We start from the raw sequence: 6,306 nt of genomic DNA, 5'->3' as shown, positions 1-6,306 counted from the left end.
TTAGATAAGGGATCATATATTCCTCCATTCTAGATATCATATGGACTGAGACATGGATTATAATCATTCTCTCTGTCCATTTGTTGTTTCCCGATTTTCGATTTATGATGACTGACTGATTGAACAAATCAAATCAGTCCTGGCTTGGCCAAGCACTCACATGTGTCATCGCTAAATCATCGAGGGGCCCACAGATATCGCTTTTATCCCGAAGGTAAAAGGAATGGATAAACTTCGACTCATATGGCTTGTTATACTACTTGTTGAATCATACACAAAGGCACATTTTATAACATCGAGTTACCAATGCGTTTTCGTGAAATCAATGTATAACCAACTCATAGTAACAACTCATATCTCTAGGTTTGAAGAATATAAGATATTATCGTCTCACGATCACTCGTGATAAAATCCATGAAGTGATTCAAATGAGCGCGGGTTGAATCCAATACTCAGAACTTATGAGCACTCATGAGTGTTGTAGCACCACTTTGTCCACCAACTTGGACCTCTACAAACCAACCCATGACAGTCTTGATTCATATCTACTTCCAACATATGACCGACTGTGGATGGTTTGAATAACTTAATCATTCAGGAAGAGCGACTTATTTATTCTGGAAGTCAAAACATGCAAAGTGAAACACAAGAATAAATGAATCAAATATGGTATGAAACCCTATGTACATAAATAAAGACTTTTATTTATCACCATACTGATTACTCATTATTCATTGTTTCGGTTTTATCAACTTTATACTTGAATTAAAAACACTAGTTGTCCCATGCTCCAAGCATGTACACTATGTTTTTCTTAAACAATAGCTTTGCCATACACCAAGTATGCACTCTATGTTTGTCTATGATCCTTACTTTGTGAAATAAACCAATTGAACATAATTTCAATGATTCTAATTTCACACTCCCAAATCCTTATCGAAAAATGTTAGAATTTTAAATTCCTATCATTTATCAAAATCTGTTTAGATTTTAAACTTATATGCACTGACCCTCCTGTAATGAATATGTACAAAGTCACAAAGACTTGTCAACAGTCATTATAAGGTATTCCAATGGAGATCAACTCCATGGAAACTAAGTCTCATATTCAAAGTACATTGCTTTGGACATGCTTCTTGCATTAAGTTTTCTAATCTTACACAGATAACTTCCACCTATGGAGACAACTCCATATTCTCATTTTGACTATCACTTCTGAATAAGAGATGCCTCTTTTCAGAATATGTCAATATGGTCCTTCCAAAATTAGCACTATACTTCCAACTGTCCCGGAGCAGCCAATCTTTGGTAAACCTCAGATTGTCCTCGACAATTGCTTAATCATTTTAGTCATATCCAATTCTAGACTTTTTCCCTTCTTAATGCCTCTGGGCATTTGGAAAAATTTAGAAATGACAAATATTATAGCACATGCAATCGATCCTGTACCCAAAGCAAATGGTACACGATTCATGATGTCTCACATAAAGACATGATTCTAGACCAGTGTTTTGCTACAATATTTTTATTTGCCATGTTTTCAAAATTTGACTATGAAGAGGGATGCCGTAATCATAATCGAATTTTGAGAACGCAATATATAGAATTTCCTTAAGTTGAACCAATCCAACATGAAATTCATATATATATTCTTGACTAAGGATGATTAAGGTCTCAATCTAAGCCTTTAGAACTGAAATAAAGTATATCCTCTCCCTTAATTATAGCAAAACAACTTTTTCAATCCCTGCAGCCTCACGAATTGAAACTTTTGTTTTCTATAAATAACATTGCTAACTTGCAACACTAACAATAATTATCATGCTCCCACTAACATGATGATTATTAGCATAACACTTATGCTCCCACTAGCTTTGACATGTACTCAAAAATCAGCTGGACTTCTAGAAATCAGTACTTTATTGACTTTCTTTCCAAAGTTCAGATTTCTAATACGAGATGCTTTGATAAAACTTTATCAAAATCATACACCTTTCCTTAGATAGCATGCATGTGTGTCTAAACAATTTCAGAACTATGAAAAGGGATGCCGTAATCATAGTCTCAATTGTTTAGACCTTTTGCCATCTGCTTCAAATCTACTTGGTGGAAGTGTTTCCTCACCATCATTTTCATGAATCGGAGAGAAACCTTATGACCCTTAGATTTTATGGTGTATGTGTTCTTATCCATGTGAATCGTCAAAACCATAGTCACAAGACAAGGATAATGACAAATCCAAACTCATATGAACTGAACTTATGCAATCTTAACTTCTTCCCACCTGGCAGTACAGGGCCTGCCATTGCTTCCAAGTTGTTATGCAACCAATTGAGAACTTTCAGAACTCCTATGCAAAGCCAACTTTAACTGGAATGGGCACAGAATATGTCAACACGATAGGTTATAAACCTCAAGTCGTGTACTAGTGAAGAACCTCAGGTTTTATTCTTGATTAGTTCTTGAAATTCTTTTTAGGATCTTTAAGACTCCCACTATCCTCTTGACATATAAGACTATCTTGCCAAATATTCAAGAGATAGTGCGGATTCTTTATCAAGACAAAAACTTCACACAATTGGCCTTAGTTGGTCTTTGTTTTATCCAAAACATCACAACTTACCAATTTCAAATGTACAAGAGTAGGACACTTTTACTCTTACATTTGACAAGTGTTTTAAACCTTTCTTTAAGATATGTCACTCAAGTTACAATCTTGGAGTATGACTCTAAGAATTGTTTTGGAACGAAGTATGACTCATCTTCCTGATCTAACCATTTCAACAATTCATGACTCCTCTTCTTAGTCATAATAATGAACTAAGATGACCTTTAGAGGACTAATTGTGATATGATTTCTAAATCATTAAGATGATCACAAACATGATACTAAAGTACTCTCCCATCTTTTCAGATTTGAGAAAATTTTATCTTTCTGCCTAATTTGATTCTTCCCATTCGTTCTGCCATATATTGAGACTTTTCCAATGTTTCAGAATTATACTTAAACTTGTAAGTATAACCATATTTACTAAATTTAGTAAATCAAATAGTCTTAACGAGCTTTGTGGTGGACATGACCAGTGCACAAGAATGTGTACTCGATCCCTTTAGTCCTTCACTTGACTCACACATCCATGTGAACAAGTAATTAGTCTTGATTTTCCAATGCTTGAAAGTTCTCATTCATCATACTATTCAACTTGCATGATTCCAAGTTTCGGTCCAATTGAGACTTGGGTGATGAGGAACTTTCCTGATTTGGTAAATTTAGACACTACCACAAATGAAAGAATCAAATCCATTTTCCAATATTGCTGTCAGTGGAATCATATAAGCAACAATTTTCCACAAATACCATTGTAAGGATACTTCAAATAAATAAAATTAAACAATTTTCTTTTATTTTAAAACTTTGCGGAAAAACTTATCCTTACAATCCACATGGAAAATTGTTGTTATCTATTCCTTAGCAATATATCATAACTTCTTAAGCAACTGCTTAAAATTCTGATGCGATCGAAATCCACCTTCACGATCAGAATCAGCATATACTTCCTTTAAGATTTCTCTCTATTCTTTGATTCTTAAAACATCAACATGTGACCCAGTCACATCATGTAATGAGGATCTCAGAATAGAAGTTAACAGAGTTAGATAATGGGCTCTACCTGATGTAGAGTCAAACTTATTGACTTTAACATCCTTAGGTAAATTTGGCAGCTTTGCAATCAACGGCCCTTCCTTTGGCAAAATAAACATATGAACCCTTTGGTAATGGGACTATCTCAGACTTAGCCTTTCTCTTTACCATTTGGTCAACCGGGTTGACTATGGTCAATCCCTTTCCATTGGGAAGAGAATGCTTTTTCTGGATTTCCAGTGTCACCATTGTCACTGTCCATAAAGTTTTTGGGAAGTTGATCTTCTAATCAAATTTGCTTTACTATCGTTCCAAATCATTGCTGATTCAGCAGCACCAAGCAAATAGATATGATTATTAAGGTTCATGTCATAGTCTGTTTCATAGTTGTTCCAAAGGAACTCACTATGTGACTTAGAAAGTGATTGAACATCCAACTTTCTCAAGACTTTGACACCCAACTCTCCCGGCTTGTCAATATGTGACTTCATCTCTAAGATGTGATCACACATAGACCTTGCTTGCCATTAGGGTTTGAGTGACCTTGAACTTGTGGGTTAGGGATAATAATTGGAGGAGGTGGAGGAAGAGAAGTATGACTTCCATGAGCCAAACTCGGGAAGTCATATTCATTAGGAAAGCTTGGTTTGGGAAGATCATTGTTGTCTAAACCAAACATCAACAATGGGAGAAATTCACGTAAAGTTGATTTAAGTCCTTAATATAACACCCAATATGATATATTAAGGCTAGGACCCAACAAACTATTTTATAACTTGGAAGAGGGATGTCGTAATCCAAGCTATAAAATATTTGAAGGTAGGTGAATGACGATTCACCAATTTCCACCAAGATAAACAAAATGTATTATTAGGTTTTAATTGGTTTTGAAACTCCTAGATTCTTTTGAGATTCATTGAACTTTTCAATGGCATGTTTCAATCTCGAGTGTGCCCTTCAGGTTTTGTGACTGGGATGCCGAGGATCACAAAACAAGGTGTGAAGTAACCATGCAAATATACTTGGTACCCTTAATATTTACCCCTCAATCGATGTGCCGGTTAACCACACACGCTCCAATGATACTATGATAAACATTAAGTTACCCTTTGCCTACCTTGTTAAGTCCAGGTTAGTGTGCCGGTTAACCACACACACTCCACTAACAGCTTAAACAAAGTGCAAAGTGTAATTTCATGGATTAGCACCTTATTCACATTTTCCTAAGTAACTAAGATTGAGAATTTATAAAAGGTTTAGTTACTTAGTATTTATCATTAATACTTTTAATGAAGGGAGAATGATAGTCCTTGTCCTACCTGTTCGGCTAATGACCCTCCACCAGTCAAGGAAGCGGTGGGTGAGAGTGGACACCCATTAAACTGCCATTTTATAGGCAGTAACCTTATACCCCCCCTTATAGACCGACTTCGTGAATGAGGCCTACTAATGGTAAGACGACTTGCTCTTATACATATAATAAATTAAACTTTTAATATTATAATAGTATAAGGGTGTATTTTAGACATTTAAAATACTTGGTGGTTTAATCTATTAATTAAACTATACTCTTAATTTAATTAAATTTAAACCATGTCATTATGGAATTATTAATTCTCTTTTAATTAAACACTTTAATTATCTATTAATAAAGTCCATAAGAGTTAATTGAATTATTCAATAAAAACATCATAATTCCAATTATTAAATTCAAAATTAAAAGCATTTAATTCATTGTTTAAGTTATAAACCCAAGAGTTTTAGAATTCAATTCTTTTTTTTTATCATAAAAAAACTTTTTCCAAATTCGAAAACTTGAGGGCAAGTTTTGTAACTCTTGAAAACTTTTGGATTCCATAACTTATGGAGTTAAATACTTGTTTTATGACGAAACTTTTCATGTTCCATAACTTAAGAACAAGTTATGGAATTCTTTAAAACATTAAGACTAAGTTTTGTAACTCCATAAAAAACTTTGAATAAATTTTTTTAAAAACCTTTTCATATCCATAACTTATGGAGGTTTCAAAAAACTCTTTAGATCAAACTTTTAAAACTAATAAAATAATCATATCATTTTATCTTTTACTAAATTTGACCTAATTCAACTCATATAGCAAATGATTCAAATTTTACAAATAATTAGTTTTTCACAAAAACAAGTAATTATCTTAAAATTTGACAAACGTCATGTTTTTTTCCTTTTTTTTCCAACTTTGAAAATAAAACATTTGCATCAATATAACAGAAAACAACCCATGGCTCTGATACCACTGTTGGGTTTTGAGCATTCTAACACTCCTATGGTGTACATGCAACCCTATAAACCTTGGATCTATGTTTTCTCTATTATACATGCAAATATTAAATATTCCAAGGTTTCATCTTAACTAGCATATTATGAAGCACCTATACTACAAAGTTCTAGTTAGATGACATACCTTTTGATGTAGCTTGATGTCTTCAAGCTTTAAGAGCTTAGCCCCAATAGTGTGGAAGCCTCAAGTGGAATCACAAATCACCAAAACACCTTGGAAAACCTTTAGAGAATATGGATAGTTGGCTCACACTATGAAATCGGTTATTGCCCTCTTTAGTGTATCCACACTAGCCACTAACATAATTTCATGAACCATAAGACCCTTTATATAGTGTGGAAGCCT

This window comes from Lactuca virosa, chromosome 4 (assembly GCF_052849685.1).
Source record: "Lactuca virosa cultivar CGN04683 chromosome 4, Lactuca_virosa_CGN04683_v6, whole genome shotgun sequence".
Taxonomy (NCBI): domain Eukaryota; kingdom Viridiplantae; phylum Streptophyta; class Magnoliopsida; order Asterales; family Asteraceae; genus Lactuca; species Lactuca virosa.
Note: the sequence above shows the minus strand (reverse complement) of the source record.